Genomic DNA, 21,260 nt, shown 5'->3' with positions numbered 1-21,260 from the left:
CAAAGAAACCTGGAAAAATCATCTAGTCTACAGTCGGCAGGTGATTGCCTAACTCAGCGTTTGCCAAAGAATATTCTGGAGAACATGAGTTCAATGAAGATAGTTTGAGTCAACGGGCTCCATGGTCAAACAAGTTTGGAAAGTTTATAGAATATGTCTTCCTATTAAATATTTAATACCGACACTAAAAGATCGTAGCACCTCAGTAGAAAATAGATTTCATTTGTTCGAGTCAAAATTTTCCCCAATATATCGTAACATCTCATGGAACACTTGGAAAAATGCTGGTTTAAACAGTCAAGACATCTGTGTGACTCCTCAGGCCTTGGAAAGGACACTTACAGCCTATTTGGTAACAGTTCCAGGTGGTGCCCGACATGTCCCATTGGCACATGACCCTGATTATTGAGCTTTCTAAAATTAAACCACATTAATTGTTCTCATTTCCTTTGTCCAATGTCCTGCAAGCATAGAGTGACCAGCCCTGTACTAAACAATCATTGGTAGGAATAGACTTCTGGTTACTATACTATTTGATTTGGATAGTCCTGTGTGGAGCCAGAAGATCCAGCTAGGATCTTGACGATAACCAAGCACCTTTGACAAAACTGTCTTTAAATACCTCGTAACCACCCTAGTGGTGGAGCAGAGAGAGGCACTCATACCAGTTATCGAGCCTGTCTGTTCCCTTAGGCTGACAGAACAGGGTGTTGAAGCCCTGCACAGCATCAAGCAAAGCTGTAGGGAGGAGGCCCATGTCCTGTGTGTTACAACTACAGTCCTTGGAGCCTGCAAATTCCAAAGACCACGGAGGAATGACTGGCAGCAAAGGAAACATCTCCAAAGGAAGGAAACCAAAGGGTAAAATGAGAAATCTAATCAGTAATACTAGACTCAAATATATACAATCCCTTACATGTCGGATAAAGTCTACCTACAACACAGTATAAGTAATTAACCTAATGTTAATAGAAGTAAGATCTGCACTGGTGGTCAGCAAACTTTTCCTGCATCGTTTCTCTTGTTACTACTCAACTCTGCCGATTTAACACAAAAGCAACTATAGACAATACGTATTCGTGCATTTCCTGTGTTTTGTTGCTTTGGGTGGGTGGGGAATAAGAAGGTATCATTGGCGTTAATGGGGAACCGGGAGGATGGATCCTGGTAGGAAGTCATGTGAACGAGAAAAAGGCGGACTCCACCAGTTGCCTTTGGGGGAAAAAATTCCCATGATCTTACATTCATTCAGCTCACACAGAAGCTCCCTACTCACGAGTTACAAGGAAAAATTGGTAAAGAGGGCCTATTCTTTTATCTTCTTCTCCTGTTAAGACTTGTTTTTCTCTTTAAGACTTGGATCCATTTTTGCTTGATTTCACAGAGTAATAATATGCCCATAGATTGTGTGTGTTGTGTGTTAGGGGAAGGGTGTTATTTGTCTCAAGAAGAAGCCCTGTGCTCTAGCCACCCTAATAATGTTCCTAATGATAATAATACCCTTTGACCCAGTGGGGCAATTTCTTTCTTTCCAGGCATCCTTCGGGGGACAATGGGTCAAAGAGAAAGGCTTTAGCATGACTTTCTGGTGCTAGGAGGCTACCCTTGTGCACTAGGCCACTTGGTTCTCATTCTCCTGGGTTTCAGGCTCCCAACGTACCTGATTTTCAGTCTTGGAATCCACGTAAGTTGATCTCCTAATATTTCCAGTTTCCTCCGCCTGCATGTCAGACAGCAGGACAGAGACCACTCATTGGACTCTGGCCCTGGCTCCTGAATAAAGCGGTTCCATGTGTGGAGGTGGTGCCTGACATATCCCGTTGGCCCCGGCTTATTCCCACTCTGTAGGGACACGGAAAGAATGTATCAGTGTATCAACATATTGCCCAGGTATCTAAAACACATTTTCAAAATGTCAAGCGATCCTTGATGACCAGTGTGCTGATTAACTGCAGCGTTCCAGGGGTCCTGGGAGGGGACAAGCTGAGGCCAAGTTTTCAATGTGTAATCACTGCTCCACTGAGTCAGAAAGCTCGCTGCCAAGCTGGAGCAGCGGTAGGACATATAACTAACTGGTCAGGATGATTGTAGTTTCCCAATCACCGTCCTCTGCCAAGAGTCTGTTTCCAATTCTCTATTCTCAGAGGAGCAGCCTGGGAATTTGGAAATCCTTCACGGTGGTTTCGGGATGAGCTCCTCCCTCCCATTCTACCACCTCAACCTTCATCCTGGCCATGATCCGTCTTGGCTGCATCTGCTGGTTCCCATTTGGTTGGTCCTCCCATCTTTCACATCAGCCTGTACCCAGTAGCAGAATTACCTTCTACTAGGATTAGTCTCTGTCTTTCTTGGAACTTTCAAGTCATACTTGCAAGTGATGTAGAGATGAGATTAAGCCGGCAACCAAGCCTCTCAACTAACTGCTGGCCACCCAGTAAGTTTGCACAGAGATATAAAAAACTTAAGACAAAAAAATAGGTTCCTCTTGAGCTAGGACACCTTCTGCTTACACTATGAGTAGAGCCAAGGAACTCACCAAAACCAGACTAAGGGATATTTTTTGTTTCTTTTTCCTGGGACCTTCTAGGGAAGGTTGCCTCCCATCGTTGCACGGGAGATGGACGGGAGAAATCAAGAGATTGTGAGCCTCAGTGGAGAAAGCTCAAAGAAAGAAACCAAATAAGAAAGCCAAGCGTTTAACCCTCCTGTTCCTTCCATTAAATGTGACCGACAAAGTGGCTGCTGAGTCATCAACAAAAGAATTGTCTTTACAATAAAGCACTTCCAAAATAACAAACTAAAAAATTCTACATTAAACAACTTTACTAACTATTCTGTAAAAAAAAAAAAAAAAAAAGTAAATAGAAAATTTAGATGGGTGTATGTCTCTTAGTGTAAGTATCTTGGTCAGCGTCTCCACAAGCTTGCCTGCATGTTTATATACTTTATACTGATTAACGTATACATTTTGTGATGCGAAAAATATTAGCATCCTGGCTTCTTCACATGGTCATCCTTCTGTGCACACATGCCCCTGGTGTCTCTTTGTGCATCCAAAATTCCTCTTCTTACGAGGACACCAGTCAGATTGGATGAAAGCCTGCCCTGGTCGCCTTATTTCAACTTAATCACCTTTTTAAAGGCCCTCTCTCCAAATACAGTCACATTCTGAGGAATTGGGGGTTAGGAACTCAATAAGTGAATTGTGGGAGAACACAATTCAGTCCTTCAAAGTAGTACATGGTAATTATATGTTTACATGATTCTACTAAGTTAGCAATTTTCAACCAGTGTGCTGCAAGAATTTTTAAACCATGTGATATCTGACTATTTAATGATGGGCACTGACCTCTTCTCCCTTAGAATGTGAAATAAAAATGACATCAGCCAACACAACCATAGCCATCTGGTGTGAATGCTTTGTCTTAACCCAGAAATATATAGGTCATATAATAGAATTGGATCTTCTTGGTCATGTTGCATAATAAGCTTGCATCTGATTGGTTAATTCTTGATACCAGAAATCCTTATATATAAGTATAGGCATCTGATTTTTTTTTTAAAGTCTCCTTCCATCACCGTTTATTCCCTCTTTACCCTCTTCTACCTCCCCCACACCCTTTTCCTCTGGTAACCGATATATTGTTGTCTGTTTCTATGAGGTTTTTTTCTTTGCTTAATTAATCCCTTCACCTTCTTCACCCAGACCTCAACCCCCCTCCCCTCTGGCAGCTGTCAGTTTCAGTTTGTTCTCTGTATCTATCAGTCTGTTTCTATTTTTGTTTGTTAATCTATTTTGTTCATTAGGTTCCACATGTGAGTGAAATCATGTATTTGTCTTTTTCTGACTGGCTTATTTCACTTAGCATAATAATCTCCAGGTCCATCCATGCTGTCACAAAAGGTAAGATTTCCTTTTTATTTTTATTTTTATGACTAATAGTCCATTGTGTAAATGTATCACAATTGTTCTATTCACAAACTTACCTGAATGTTTATACTGATGGGCACTTGGGCTACTTCCAAATCTTGGCTATTGTAAATAACACTGAAATGAACATAGAAGTGCATATATTCTTTGAAATTAGTGTTATGGGTTTCTTGAGATATATTCCCAGAAGTGGAATTGTTATGGCCTTGAAGTAGAGTTTGATATCAGGTAGCATGATTCCTCCAATTTTGTTCTTCTTTTCAAGATTGCTGTTTGGGGTCTTTTTTGATTCCACATAAATTTTTGGAATATTTATTCTAGTTCTGTGAAATACGCCATTGGTATCTTAATAGGAATTGTATTGAATCTATAGAATGCTTTGGGTAGTATGGACATTTTAATGATATTAATTATTTATAATCACGAACATGGTATATGCTTCCATTTATTTGTATCTTCTTCAATTTCTTTCTTCATTGTCTTACAATTTTCTGAATACCGGTCTTTTACATTCTTGGTTAAATTTATTCCTAGGTGGGGGCTTTTTAATGCAATTGCAAATGGGATAGTTTTCTTAGTTTCTCTTTCTGATAGTTCATTATTGGTGTATTGAAATGCAACTGATTTCCGGATATTTATTTTGTATCCTGCTACTTTACTGAATTCATTTATCAGTTCTAGTAGTTTTTTGGTGGAATCTTTAGGTTCCTCTAGATACAGTAGCGTGTCATCTGCAAATAATTATAGTAGTTTTTGTGGTTTTCACCTTCTTTAGTTAGTTATTAAAAGGAAGAGAGCGAGGGAAATCAGAAATTGGTAAGCATGGTCGTTTGGAGACACTGAGCCTGTTTGCTTCACTAGGAAGCTACAGCTTTATACCCCAAGAAATTACAGCATTGTCCCTCTAAGGGGCTTAACACCCCCTCCTCCCCACTCCCACACCCCCCACCCCCGTATGGTAGGTGTAGGGGGAGCAGAGGGAGATAAGGATGTGTGCAATAAAGTCAAAATGGAGAAGGCACTTCACCGTAGAGGCCTGTCAGTCTAACCTAGGGAAAATATCATCAGCTAGGGAGGGGACCCCACTCAGAAGCCCGCTGAAGACAAGGCTGGACCTTTTCCGTGGTGGGACAGAGGGATATGGGACTTTGGAAACCCAGGGGCAGGGGCAGACTTCTCGAATAAATCTTGCCACAAGATCACAATCTCCTGGCATGAGTCCTTGAAATTCTTTCCTCGGGAGCCCATGGGAGAGCCTAATTTCAACCGACCCCAGTTTTACTTCTTCCTTTCCAACTGAGATGCCTTTTATTTCTTCTTCTTGTTTGATTGCTGTGACTGAGAGTTCCAGTACTATGTTGAAAAAGAGTGGTGAAAGCGGGTAACCCTGTCTCGTTCCCGATCTTAAGGGAAACATTTTTAGTTTTGCCCAATGATATGATGTTGGCTGTGAGTTTGTCATATATGACCTTTATTACATTGAGGTATGTTTCTTCTATTTCCACGTTGCTGATAAAGGAACCTGGGGTTTTTTTAAAGTCACTTTAGAGCAAAAAAGGATGGTTAATTACTATTACTTTGCTTGAGGAGCAAATTAATCAAAGTTACACCTATTTTTTGTCAGTTTTGGACAAAATAATATTTTTATGTGCTGCAGAATTTTAGTAATCAGTTTATGTGTGCCATGAGATGGAAAGGGTTGAAAATTGCTGTTCCAGGTCCATACCAATGCATTTGTTAGTACCGAATCTCCTGCACTTAGCACAGTACCTGGCATATAGTAGGATTGGATGAATGCTTAGTAAATGTATGGATAACTTACATATGCCTAATACATTTGTGGTCAGTGTGATGAGTTTCATTGATTTGCCTGGCTTTAGGGAGAAGGAAAGGAAACCCCTATATTGAATATTAACATAAAGACACTTGAAAGATGCTCAAACACTCTTTCTGATTATATCCTTGTCTCCAAAATCAAAGACCCTTGAACTTATGGTTAATGGGATTAAAATTGGCAATTTTATGCCATTCTATACCATATTCATTTTATTCTTATGTGTGGGTTACAGTATTATGGCTGTTTAAAGAGTTAACAATTCAGTGGAAAGAACTGGAACTTGGGGGTTACAGAGCAAGACCAAATGAAAAATTTAGTGAGAGGAGTAGAAGGGTGGTTACTAAATGGATCAGCTGTTTTGACGTCAAGGAGGGAAAATGAGATTAAAGGAATTGGGCAGTACATGGAAACATCTGGATGGCAAATGAAAAATTTTGTCAGTTTTCCCAGAGGTTTGTTCTATATAAAACTTCACTCCCCCATTTCTGAAAGCATTCAGAAGAGTGCTTTCTCCCGAACTTCTCTTGTGTGGTCGGGGCCTGATAGACAATAATTTGCTAGTGCCAAATGTTCATAGCTGCCAAGAGAGCAAGACTGTGTGTGTGTCTCCTATGGCATTTCCAGGATATGGACAGTAGTATTGGAAGCAGTAGTAAAAATGTGTGTGATGGCACGTACATGCCTGTCAGTGCATTGCATATATCTGAGTATTTATCACCAAGGGTGAGGCAGAGCTGGAAATAGATCTGTGACAGGTAGGATCTCATCATGATGAACTCCGCAAGGCATCCTATCCTTTTGGTATAGAGAAACTTGGTGAGAAGAATGTGTCACGTGCTAACGACTCACTGTAGTGAATTAGCCTGTGGAAAGTTCTGTGTGCACAGTAGGGAAACAATGGGATGCTTCACAGACAAGGCTTTCATCTTTCCCTTCTTTGGAAACTAAACTTATGTGGAATCTTTGGGAACTTAAGGGGTATTCGTTAAGTGACTTGAATATTCACTACAGAGAGAGTGCAAAGAAATCAAGTATAATTACTACCTACCAGTAATTCATACCTGTAATTAAATACCTACAAACAGGATTGCTTTAGTTCATCTCATCATAGACTTCCTTCCCATAATATAATACTAAGTGATATGATGAGGAAATACTAAGCACAGGGTAAAATTAAGAAACATGTAGGACTGCTCAACCAGAACTAAGGGGTCCCCAAAGAACATAATAGCTAAAATCTGAACCATAATAAAATTAGCTCACCCAGAGCCACACACCCTTCTACATGCTTTACATATATTGCCTAAGTTAGTTAATGAAGACTTTAACAATTCCTGGAGGTGGTACTGTAAATTTTCCCTAGCTTACAGTGAAGAAACAGGCATAAAAAGTGAGGAGGCATGGACATGATGTAAAACTAAGTTATCTTGGTTCTTAACCTCTGTGCTTCTTTGTTCGATAGACGGTCAAGAGTTACCCAGGTGGCAAGGCAAAAGTCAGTGGACAAAGGCCATAGAGATTCCCAGGCGAGTGAGTAGTTCAGTGTGGCTAAAATGCTGGAGAATTAAGCAGATGCCAAAATATGAAGGGTCCCATAAATCTTTTTAAGGAGTTTGGACTTTATTTCCAGAGTTTGTTTTTGAAAGAATTTGTTTTTGAGAGACCCAGAAGGGCTAGACACGGTGAAACCAACCCTAGGAACATTATAGGAAACTGAGGAATGGATTGTTTTGTAGGTTTGCTGAAGTTCATTTATCTATAAAAGGCTAATATGCTAAGTGTCCCACCATCCGGATAATGACATCATGTAGCAACACCTGGCTTCCTCTCCTGCGGGGAGCCGGTCCATCCTTGCTGTTTCAAGGGACCTGGCATATATGGCATATGGTTCTTAATATGTTTGCTCACCTTCTTGGCACTGTGTTTTAACCAAGGTCACCTCTCCGAGAAAGGTTGAATCCCCAGGTAGGGATTTTCCCCTGAAGTTAGGGAGGGAATAAAACCCCTCAACTAAGTGCCAGGCGGGTAATTAATCCCTTTAACTACGAACAATCATGCTTAAACTACATAATCTTTACTCCCTGGAATGGAGATAAGAAACGCCCTAACCTTTGTAATAGAGATTGATAGGATTGAATCAACTGGTATAAATACAGTTGTAACAAGACAGAAACACTCAGAACTCAGAACACAGAACTAAGGACACAGTGCTTGGAAGACAGGACCAAGAGAGACAGAGCCTAGGCACAGAACGTTCTCTAGAGACAGAAGAACTTTGCTGGTGAGAGCATGCCGGAGGATCCTGGACAGGGACTGGCCTCAGAGCCTGGAGGCGGAGCCTGGCGAGAGAGCATGGCAGGGGATCCTGGACTGAACCTGACTGCGGAGATTGGCAGGAGAGCCTGACTAGAACCTGGTGACTGAACCTGACTGGAGAACCTGGACAGAACCTCTCTGGAGATCCTAAGCAGAACCTCTCTGGAGATCCTGGCTGGAGATCCTGGCTAGGCTGCTGATCAACTGAACGCTGTCTCTGTGTCATTCCTTCTTCGCCGACTCCGTCCACGCCTTTGGGGACCCCTGGACCCGCTGGGGCTGGACCCCGGCACTCTCCCTAGCAACTAGCTTCCTTAGAGTTCCTTCAGCCCAGGAACACAACTTGCTTCATAGCCAAATGGAAACATTTCACACTGTAACCAAGTATCTGTGAAGCATTTTCCCATGCCTCATCTCATTTGATTCTCACAGAAGTCCTGGAGTAGGTAGATAGGAGACTCGGTGGAATCCTATTTTCTTTTCATTAGCCGGAAAATGGAGATTTAGAAAGCTTAGAAACTTGACCCGACTGAAAAGAAATAAGAAATGATGGACCTTGAAAATGACTTCTCACTGCACAGAATATAGTCAAACACTGCTGCAGTTAAATATTTTACCCTTTGTTCTCCCTACATGATCTATGGTAATAATCTGCTTCGTGTTGATATTTAGTGCTGTGTTGCTGACAATTACCTGAAAGAGAAGTTGGGGTGCTTCACTGGGCTGAAAAATTTTAGCAAAATCAGAAAGCAGGTCTAGTTAAGCAAGTTTATTCTATATCTATAAAAGACTAAGTTGACTCGCGCATGTGCGATCCATATAAAGCTCTGGCTGGTGCCAATCGTGCACGTGTTTCCATTTGTCATTATTGATCATGAATTTGGTTGACACTTTTATTATGGAGAAAGTGAATAGTGACATTAAAATATTTCTTCTAATTTCCCTTCAATGTGCACAAATTTGTGCACCGGACCACTAGTTTTCCATTAGAAAAAAAAATGAGTAAATGCTCATATTCTAGGTGGAGAAATTGAATGAGTTTTAGTGTCATCCTCTTAAACAAGAATGTTCCTCACAGTTTTCAAGGTAGACTTATTGGCACAAAAAAAAACACAAAAAACAACAACAAAAACACAAAACAGAACTATCTGTCTCGGAAATGGGGTTCCCTCACAAATTTGAGGTTTACCAACCATTGCTTCTCTAGCAAAAGCCTGAATCTGGCTATTAAAAGGCAAACAGGGGCCTTGCTAAGATGATGCATAGGATGTTTGTCTTCATGATAATTCTCATTCCTGGTCTGAGATCGAAGGTAGAGGACATAGAGCACTTGGTGGCATTTGGAAGCCATCACTCTTGGCGGGCAAAATTTCTAAAGACTTGTTGTCAAGTGAGATTAAAAGCAAGAATAAAGTTTATTAAATGGACAGTAATAAACTTATCAAGCTAAGTGGTGCTCTAACTTGTTTGCAATTGTTAATTTCACTGGGGGGGGGGGGGCGGGAACACAACTCAAATTATCTGATTGTGCTGTAGGAAAATCTTTCTTAAAAAAAAGAAAAAGATTTTAGATAGATAGAGACAGAGAGACAGACGGAGGCAGCAGGGGCTTTTTCCCCAGGGAGCAGAAAAACTTGCTTTTATTCAAAGCAGATGAGAATGATCAAGAAGTAATAGTTCTCTCTATTCACTCGGCTTCTTGCCTTTAGGGTAGTGGTTCACAGAAAAAAGGTAAAACGTGGAGACACTTTAATCTTGCTCACACCTCAGGACCTTCATTCCTGTAAACTGACTTTTGAATACCAATTGCTACATCTGGATTCCGAACAAATGAAACTGAGCTTTCTTAGCCTCCATTTAGAACAGGCACACGCATCTGTCCTCAATTGACACACACCCAGCTAAAATGTTGCAGCGTTGGTTGGCCTTTTGTCATTGCTCTCTTGACAGCAAAATAGCTATCATCTGGTTCAGTTGGATCAAAGGAGGACATGCATTTGATGTAGGGCTGTTCCTTTACAGCATAGCACTTTGTTATTATTACCTCTTTGGCAACATGGGACGGAGATGAAAAGTAGGCATTCTTTGATATGCAACAAAAACAATGACCAGACCTACAGAATGAACTGGACTGCTTGCCTAGTGGGCTCTTTCAAACTGCTACTTCCACAGTTCCTCCATTCTTTGGAGGTTAGGTTTGAGGAAACCTTAAAGTGTGAGCCAAAAACAACATGAGAGAGAGATTGTTAATACATCTGCTCCAATAGGGAAATGAGAAAGGACCACAGTTTAGCTGCAAGTTCCAATATGCCAAACAGTAGGGCTTGTTTCAGGCTGTCCTGATCTAATCAAAGACCTCTGTTTCAGAAATGTTGGCTACCCCAATATGTTCACACATAGTATTACTTTCCAAGCTGGGAGATTTAGAGGTCATTGTACACAAGAAGACATTGAGTTCCAGAAAGGACGAATGGTATGGGTATGAGCAAACCAAGTTGTTTAGGTTCCCTCCTTAGTTGGGATGCCACTCAGAAGAGCATTTTCCAGTCTTTTCATTTTGGTTATACTTACAAATTTTAAATTTTACCTTGGTCACCTGAGTATGGATAATGGGAATAACCCTAATGAAAATAAATATGAGCAAGAGTTTGGAGGTGGTGGCAATTGTGAGTGTGAACATATGGTATAGAACACAGTAAAAGATCATAGAGTATGAAACAGAGTAAGATAATGGAAGAAGAAAAAAAGAAGAAAAATAGTGCGTCTTGTGGGTTCAATTTTTGTCTCCCAAAAAGATATCTTAACATCCCAAACCCTATTGTGGAAATGACCTGATTTGGAAATGAGGTCTTTGTAGGTGCGAAAAAGTTAAAATGAAATCACTAGAGTGGTCTCTAATATAGCATGACTACTGTCCTTATAAGAAGACGGAAGTGTCATGTGAAGAGACAGATACACAGGGCGAATGGCAAGTGATAACAGAGGCAGAGACTGCTCTGCAAGCCAACCAACATCAAGGATTGACAGCCTCCATCAGAAGCTAGGAAGAGGCAGCAAGAATTCTCCCCTACAAGTTTCAGAAGGAATGTGATTCTGTGGACACCTTGACTTTGGGCTACAAGCCTCCAGATCTGAGAGAATAAATTTTTGCTCTTTTGAGCCATCCAGTTTGTGGGAAACTAATTCAGGACTCATGATGAGGAGCCTAAGCCTGAGGTCATCTAACTGTACCCTGATGTGAAGTAGAATTAAGGAGCTTCACCTGACTGCCCAAAGGCCTATCAAGTTCAGCATCTTCTTTATCCTTTTGAAAATCAAAACAATCTTTGCTGATGTTAAGTTTTCCAACATCTCTCCACTCCCTCACAGTGTTACGGAGATCTGTGAATCCAGCTTGCTGATCTCATTCGCCAGTTCTTGCAATAGTCCAGGATTTAACCTGTTCAGTCCTAGAGGCTTGAACTCATCTAAGGCAACCAAGTGAATACCAACCCATCTTTACACAGTAGTTTTATCTTTCTATCTTCTTCACCCCGAAGGTCATCTTGTCAATAGAGCTGAAACCAATTCTATTCGGAGAAGTTCCATTTCACCATATTAGTCGTAGTGGACTTGAGTCAGTTTTTTGCCTAACACACAACAATCTGCCTATTTGGTGGAGTATTTCGCGTTGTGTATAGGATTGCTGGTCCACAGTACCTTATCCAGTCCCTCCCCTCAACAGTCAAAGTAAAAAGGACTCACCTCTTGCCATCCCCCTGCACAGGACTTGGCATAAGGCACAAATGACACAAAGCAACCCAAAAGTGAAGGGATGGCTGACTTTGTATTTATACTTTGTCAACTGCTACATCCTGGTCACATTATCCTGCCAAGAAGTAAATATAATATTTCCTCTTTCTTGCTTATGATTTTTCTTCAGCATAAATAGTCATTTCCTGTACATACTTTTAAATTATATCTTTGCCATCAAAGAATGATTTCTGCATGTGGAATTACTGGGTGACAGTCACTCCTGAGGTTTCTGAGACATATCTCCAAATTGTTCTCAGTACAGGCTGTATCAATTTATATTCCCAGGTGCAAAAACCTTGATTTTGTCAACTTCATGATATATTTTTATTCATTTAAATATAAAAACTGTGTACACTTTATTGTAAACTTACCTATTTGTAAATCTACCTATAAACAGACAAGGATAACTGAAGCCAATGTTTTGCCTTAACTCTAATTCGTATTAGAGTTTTATTTTAGAAACTTGAGTTTTGCCCTGGTCAGGTTAGATCCCTGGTGAGAGCTTGTACAGGAGGCACCAGCCAATGTTTCTCTTTTCTCTCTTATATCAATGTTTCTCTCTCTCTCTCCCTCCCTCCCTCCCTCCCTACCTTTTTTCTTTAAAGTCAATTTTAAAAAATTTGTGTTTTTTTTATTAGCCAGTGTACCCCTGCACCTGTACAACAAATAAAACATAGTCATGTGCTTAATAAAAATTGAAATAAATTTATATGAATTCATGTCTGAATGAGACCAGTTTGAGGAGTGGAAACCAATGACATTACAGAGAACATTATCAGTGTTTGGGGTTTTTTTCCAAAACAGAAATCCTCTTAGTAATAGGACAAACGAGTCAAATAAAAAAGAGTACACTATCAAGATTTTGCCAAATATCATTTTATTTATTCTTTAATCTTGGCTTTTGAACAAGTGATTTATTAACCAAGTACAAACAAAGCCACAAACCACAGATACAGAAGTGAAAAGTAACTCTCCTTCCATTCTTATGACTGAATCTCCTACTTCCTTTCCGAGAGGCAGATACTATTACAGCCAAACAACATTTTTAAATGATTTTAATTCACTCGGAGGCATTCTCCAAATTCCATCAATCAATGAACACCATTCCTACAGATAAAAGCATCTTTGCAAAGCATTCCATAATCCCTCTTTCTACCGCTGGATGAAGACATGGGCTGGAGGGCTTCATGGTGATGGGTGACATCTGGAGAGCAAAATCACTTTCCACGTTGCCCTGGGGGGAAAAGCAAACATCTGTGGAGCTCGCCTGGCCTTCCCAAAGAGGGCCTGAGAGCACATGGTGTGATCTAAGGGTGACATCCACTGGTGCCCAGTCATAATTGCATGTGCTAGGCCTTCTGAGATCTGGAAACAAGAAATCCTTAACTTAAACATTACACCAAGCATAGTGATTCTCAGCCATTCACCTATGCAATACCTACGATTTTCCAAACATCGTGACCAGTGTACCTACTTTGAACCTCAGAAGAAAAGTTGTAATAAATACCAGGTAAACATATGCTGCATCAATACAAAAGATGTGTGCCTAGACATTCATTCATTTGTAGCACAAATAATATGGAGCATTAACTACATTACATGACAGTTACTGAACGAGGATCTAGGAACAATGATGAAAAAGACACAGCCACAGAGGCATTTTCACATAAAGAAGAGGTAAGACATAGAAGTGCATGGCAAAGCCTGCATTCATCTGTGTATTTATTTGGACTTATATTATCTTGCCCTCACAACAATTTCAGAATAAGTGGAATTTTACATATAGGAAACCCAAGGCTCAAAGAGGTTAAGTGACCTGCCCACAGCTACGCAATAAGTGTCTGAATCCTGGCTTATCCACTCTTGGTCTCCAATGCAAACCCCAAATTCGTTATGGTTTGATCAGAGAAGCAAAGCCACCAGGAAGTTATCGTGGCTAAAAGGAGGTTATTGTAGAGATGTGACCCCGTGTGATTGTGGGTGCTGGTTAAGTAGTTTACCTTCTGCTGTTATTCCACATTTCTTGCTGGGCTGAGGTCAGCAGGGCAGGCAGTCAGGAAGGAAAGGTGGCTGTAAAGCAAGGGAGAGCGATGACTAATGGGAACCCACAGGACAAGCTGGAACCTGTGTTGGTCTCTCGGAGGCTCCAAGCATCCAACCTGGATGATGCAGGTAACCTACAGGAGGGGCTGGCACTCTTTTAAAAAATAAATAAATAAATAACATTTAGTTGCCCTAACCAGTTTGGCTCAGTGGATAGAGCGTCGGCCTATGGACTCAAGGGTACCAGGTTCGATTCTGGTCAAGGCCATGTACCTTGGTTGCAGGCACATTCCCAGTAGGGAGTGTGCAGGAGGCGGCTGATCCGATGTTTCTCTCTCATCAATGTTTCTAACTCTCTACCCCTCTCCCTTCCTCTCTGTAAAAAAAATCAATAAAATATATTTAAAAAATAATAATAATAATAACATTTAGTTTATTTATTAATGGCACACTGGGTTGCTCTCTCCAAAATACAACCCTTAACACTGATAATATTTTTTTAATTTTTTAATACATATATTTTATTGATTTTTTTACTGAAAGGAAGGGAGAGGGATAGAGAGTTAGAAACATCAATGAAAGAGAAACATCGATCAGCTGCTTCCTGCACACTCCCTACTGAATATGTGCCCGCAACCAAGATACATGCCCTTGACCGGAATTGAACCTGGGACCTTTGAGTCCACAGGCAGATGCTCTATCCACTGAGGCAAACCGGTTAGGGCTGATAATATTTTAATTAAAACGATGCCGTTAAAGGTGCTTTAACTTTTTTTTTTAATTTTGCTTCATCACTTTCTGATGAGCAGCTTTGGTTCTACGTTCAGTTTGTTTCCATTTGGGGTCTGGCACTCTTCATCATGGAGCTAAACATGCACTTGGCCAGGGTAGAAGCTGGAGGACAAGTCTGGTGAGGGCTGGAGATGTCCGGCTGCTGTCCCATGCCGACAAGATGAGCCCGCGTGGTCCAGGACCACGTGTGTCACCTGACGGAGAGTCTGAGTGTAAAAATAACATGGCTGCTGCTTGTTTCCATCTCCCAAGTCCGCTGCAAAACATCTCTTGTGACCCACACTAGTCTGGAGCTATGCCATGAAAGAAATTCTGGAAAACATAACTTAGATACATTGACTCAAGACAAGGCAAAATGAAATACACAAGCAGAGTTGTTTCCCACCGTTTTATGTAAATGAGTCATTTCTATCTCTAAATCGTGGCCAATCTTTGGCTTAATTTGCTAAACTAAGATGTCATTTCCAATCTAATGGCCAGATCGTAATTAAGAAAATGGGCTCCCAGTCCTGAGGAAGAGCAGCCTGATCGCTTTGTTTTACCTAATTAAGGTATCTTTATAAGAAATAAGGGAAGTGGAAAATGGGCATAAAGCCATGTGCAGTCTGAGAAAACCCAAAATTCAATAATTTCAATATGCACCTGAATTTCTTCTATGTCGTCATCCCCAGGAAGCTCGTATTGTTTTAGCTGGAGCAGCAGGTCAATGCTGAAGGCCTCAGCTTTTTTAATGCAACTATTGATGACATGAGAGTCCATCTGCTCATGACTTTATGAAGCTGGAATGCGAGACTACACCCTCCAATTATACGTAACATGATTCTCTATATGTGGTGGCTGCCCGCAGGGCTTCCCACCCACCGCTCTCTGGCATTCCCAAAGTAACAACCGAAACAGCTAATCCTGGAGGCTTCACAAGTTCTTCGAGGAGACACTCCTCAATGGGTCTCATTTGGACAGGCCCCCAAGAGCAGTGGAATGTGTATCTGGTCATTGTAATGCATTCTATTTCACATTCAACCATTTCCAAAATCTCTTCACAGATTTGTTGGATCAAACTGTAACTCTTTTTTTAAAAAATATATTTTATTGATTTTTTACAGAGAGAAAGGGAGAGGGATAGAGAGTTAGAAACATCGATGAGAGAGAAACATCGATCAGCTGCCTCCTGCACACTCACTCCCCAGTGGGTATGTGCCCGCAACCAAGACACATGCCCTTGGCCGGAATCGAACCTGGGACCCTTGAGTCCGCAGGCCGATGCTCTATCCACTGAGCCAAACCAGTTAGGGCCCAAACTGTAACTCTTAATTGATTAATCGAAAGCAGCTTTATTCTTATAAAAATAATGTTAATTCATGCACAACTTTAACATAGTTTTAGTATAGGATTAAATACTAGGTACAATCTCTTGGTCTCTCAATAGACTTAATTAAATATCTCAGTTTACCTAACTTTCTATTATACTCAATTTATAATGTCAGTTTTCAGTATAAAACACAAGACAGATTTTAAAAATATACCGTCTCCATTTGCAAATATGTGACTATTTAAAGTAACCTGATATCATACCTTTTAGTGTTCTACACTTATGTGGGTGGGAGACTTAAGAGTAGCCAAGAAAAAGTTCTGGTAAATCTCATCACATACATTGAAATCCTTCATATGTTGGTAAATTTTCATGATTTGATTAGATTGATGTTATAGTTGCCTTTTATAAACTCCACGTTGAGACACTCCGGATATTCGACCTGTGAGCAAATTATGATTGCTTTGGGATCTGGTCAAAGTACTGAGTTTCATTTACTTTTGCAATACAAGTGTAGAATGTGTGATACTAAATAAATCAATGTTTTGTGTTCCTGATTAAAAACCATTACCAGTAGAAAATATGAATTCTTAAAAAATAAAATCATTCTATAGCATAAAATGTTTAGTATGAAGGGATTATTAAATATCAGAATGCTGATCATGAAAATACAAGACATTGCTATAACTCCAAAATGAATTTTCATGCAACAAGTCCATTGCTTGCATAGCAAACAAGAAGAGCAGCCTTCCAATTGAAATCATAATAAAAAGAAACCATATTGCATGAATAATGTTAAAGCATCCATCAAAACTCATTCTTACATGTCAGGCATTAAAAATTCAAGGACTCAGACAATAAGGCCTAAAATAAATGGGCACCCAATCCCATAGATGGGGAGATCTGAGAGAAGAGCCCAGAAAAATGACATATGGGAAACTCCACATCAAGAAGAATCAGTGGATGTATGTTGTAGGTGTTCTTGTGGATTCATTTACTGATGGATGCTTAGTTACTAGTAGTTAGTAGGATGATTCCTGTTACCCTTTTCATTCAACATCCATTTGTTTTCTTGATTTCTTTTTTGGATGCCATTAGCTCCCTTTCTGCAAGTCAAATCCTGCTTAAGACCAGCCCAAATGCGGTAGCCTCTACAAGGCCCATCTCTAGCTTTCTCCTGAAGCACTTTAAATAGTGCTCATCTTACACATTTTTTCTGCCTTACGTTACAGTTTTACCTCTTCTATCTTTCATTGAACGGTGAGCAGTACGCGCTTTGAAAGGAGGATCTTCACCTTATTTATTTTTATATTCTCCACAATACCTCGCTGAGTGACTGGTGCATAAAAGAAGCTCAGTGAATATTTGTTAATTCATTGTGACCAAGAGGTAAAAACGGGTGCATAGAAAGCAGGATCCACATGTGCAAAGCGAGGAGGAGCAAGTGAGGTTCAGTAATTGCTCGGGAAGGAGAAAAGAAGCTTGAAGACCAGAAAGAAGCTTCTGTGACTTCGGACATCCTCTTCCTTCCTTCCCTGCAACATTGATTAAACACCATGTTCAAGGTGCTAGGGAAGGAAAAAAGAAAAGAATAGTAGCTTCTGCTTATTGAGTTACATTTGGTGTACCAGACACTTTTCATACTATATATATTTAATTGAGATATAAGTGACATATAGCATTCATTTCAGATGTACAATATAATGATTTGATACCACTGTACATAGCTGCAGTTTTTCTTGTAATGAGAACTTTTAAGGTCTTAGCCATCCATACATTATCTTATTATGTCCTCACATCCGCATCCCAGCAGTGTTATTAAGCCACAGTTGAGATAGCTAAAGATTTGAGAAGTTCAATCATTTATCTAGGGACATTTATCTAGGGTGACACAGTTCATAAGCGATAGAGCCGGGCCCGAACCCCCGGTTTGCCCGACTTGCCCACACTGTGCGGCTTCCCATGCTGATCGATGCTTACATTCCTACTTGCAGACCCTCCCTGCCAAATCACGCAGCTGCCTACAAAAGAACACTGACAGTCAAGAATGAAAATCACAGACTTTGTTTCCAACACTCTTTTGTGTTTCTGTTAAGTCATCTGCTGCTACAGGACCCCGTATTTGCCAAACTAGGGAGTTCTGCACCTGGCTCTCTTACTTGGGATCATTCAACAGAAAGAAAATGATTTCAGAAACCTTTGACCCATAAAATGTTCAAGGACGACTCTGAAACCCATTGCCTGTTGACCTTCTGTCACAAGGAGGAATATTGGCACCAGTTGGAGTCAACTGGGTTACTAGACAGGGTTTGCGACTCTGTAATAGCTTGTTATGTGACAAAGCGGATGTTGAGGAGCCCACAGAAGATGAAAATCTCTGGGACTTGGGTGTGTTCAGAAAAACATATTTGCAGCAGGGCGAGATCGTCTCCGCTGATGTCATTGGGTTGGGTCTGACCAGGGGCAAATGCCTCTCGCTGGCTCACTAGTGTTTGGGGATTTCCAATCCCTGAATGCCTCAGGGCAGAGGTCCTGGTGGAAAAGAGAAGAAAGCTTCCCTGAGCTTCCCTGTACAAAGAACAAAAGAGGATCGTTAAGAAGAGCCCGAGTTCATGTCCTCCAGAGAAGCCCAAACTGTGCCGCGACATTTAGGACGTATTACCTCAGAATGATCTTCCCATGAAGCAAATATTAAGCGCCTGGGGGAAGGAGGGGTGCGCCCCAAAGGGACTGGAAAACAAGATGCTGGACTCGTCTAGAAAGGCGCGTAATTATCCTTGTTAAGTAACTGCTGCGTGGCTGTTTTCACGTAGCTGATGGAAATTTATACGAGACTAACAGGACTTTCCTCGAACAGTTAAAATGCCCCTAATTGGCAGTCCATAGCGCCTTCGTACAGCTTTTAAAACAATGTGCGACAACGTTCCAAAAACATGACACAGTAGATAAATGTGACTTGGGGGGAGGACAATCCAGCAACTAGATCTGACCCTGACGTGAAGCCTGTTGCGCCTTGGACAGGCACGCTCCTCTCTCTGCTCCTCAGTTGCTGCTGGTGCAAGACGGTGGCTACCATACCTGCCTTAAAGGTCTGCTACGAAGAGCAAAGAAAATGATGTGGGTAAAATGATCTGGCACCAACAATCCCTATGACATAATGTCACGGGCCATCATCCCAAAGACCCTACCATTTCTGAATCCCTGAACGGTGTCTCAAGCTGGGCTTGCTTAATGAGCTGAAAAGGATTCCCGAGCACAAATATCAAGGTGCTGAGTGCAGAGGCCAAGGTGTCCAAGGCAAAAACCAGGATGGCGATGGGGCACCATGTGCCAAAAGGGCTGAGGGCAACAGAAGAATAACTGCTCGCCTGAAAGGATTTAATCGCTCCAGCCACAGCCAGTAAGCACAGAAGGCTCCTCCCAGTCAGGAAGAAGCCACCATTAGCGCATGAGCTCACCCTTCAACATTTCTTGATCAAAGAATAAAGTTTCTGCTCTGCTTTACCGAATGTGGTCTCATTCTATTGGCACAAAGGGCACGGGGAAGAAGAAATTTCATTTGGGTCCCTGACCTGAAGGGTTATAACAGAATTTGTATATGGTCATAATGAATGATAAGTAAGAGCAAATAACTATCTTTTTATTTTTTTTCTATCGGATGCAACATGATGCTTGATGTATTTTGTTTATTTTTTTCATATATTTTATTGATTTTTTACAGAGAGGAAAGGAGAGGAATAGAGAGTTAGAAACATCGATTAGAGGAAACACATCAGCTGCCTCCTGCATACACCCTACTGGGGATGTGCCCACAACCGAGGTACATGCCCTTGACTGGAATCAAACCTGGGACCCTTCAGTCCACAGGCCAACACTCTATCCACTGAGTCAAACTTGTCAGGACTGCTTGATGTATTCTTTTAAATATATTTTTATTGATTTCAGAAAGGAAGGGAGAGGGAGAGAGAGATGGAAACATCAATGATGAGAGAGAACCATTGATCGGCTGCCTCCTACACGCCCCCTACTGGGGATCGAGCCCACAACCCAGGCATGTGTCCCTAACCGGGATAGAACCTGGGACCCTTCAGTCCACAAGCCGGTGCTCTATCCACTGAGCCAAACCCGCTAGGGCTGCTTGATGTATTTTGAACCAAGTGGAGAAATTTTCTAATTGAGGGAAATGATCAAATTAGTACATTTCTTTGGCATCATTCTGACCCAGCTGCTATAGTTTGAATGTTTCTGTTTGCCCAAAAGTCATATGTTGAAATCTTAATAGCTAATAAGATAGCATTAGGAAGTAGGGCCTTTGGGATGTTATTAGGTAATGAGGGTGGAATTATGTCAGAGAGCCACTGGTTCTGATAAAAAATTATCCTTAGAGAATCATATCTTGAAGTTTAGAAAGTAATGCAAAGCCCCAACCCTGATAAAAGCCACCTTCTCCACAGAAGCCAAACTCTTCATGGCGGACTACCCACTCCCAGTGTTACGCTCAGTGAAGGAGCTCCCAGCCAAGACAGCCAGGTGCTACTGATGGAAGTTCTTTCAATTCCCAGTTCCCTGCAGGTGGGAGGGGAGGGCGTGTGGGCCCTGGTAGGCCCGGCGATAGGAGAGGAGTGGAGACACTTCGGCAGAATGAGTCTCAGAATGGAAGGTGCTGGGAAGAAAAACATTCTGTACACCCATGAGGCTGTTCACAAATGTTGGGTCTAGAGTCCAGGGGTAAAGACAGACTCCTAGGCTGCAGCTGCTCCTGTCGGTGCCAGGGTAGGGCCCTTTCCCATAAATACTTTGGGAAAAGACAATCTCTAGTATCATGACCCTCGCTCCATACTGGCCCTGAATGCTATCAATAATTTCACTTAGACACTCACCCACACAGCTGCCTCCCTGAACACATCATCCCAGGAGAATTGGTCAGCATTCGGTCTAATGTTTGCCACCTCTCAGAGTTGAAGCATCAGTTTAAAAAAATTTCTCAAAATATGATATGAAGAGAGCTATCCTAGGCTATTCCAAGGTGACTTCTGTCCTTCCTTACTCTAATGGTGGAGATCTCTCTGGTGCCTACCACCTGCCACTAACTACTCTTAGAGAAGTAAAAATTTATACACAAGTTTCTATGGGCTGAAAGTGTATACTAAATACTAGTATATGGATAATCCATGGGAATGATTGGGAAGGATATTGTTTGTTGTGTCTGTGTGTTCTTGGTTTGTATGAGGTAGCTT

The sequence above is a fragment of the Myotis daubentonii genome, chromosome 18 (genome assembly GCF_963259705.1).
Source record: "Myotis daubentonii chromosome 18, mMyoDau2.1, whole genome shotgun sequence".
Lineage (NCBI taxonomy): Eukaryota > Metazoa > Chordata > Mammalia > Chiroptera > Vespertilionidae > Myotis > Myotis daubentonii.
The sequence above is the reverse complement of the archived record's forward strand: the minus strand, read 5'-3'. Positions refer to the sequence as shown.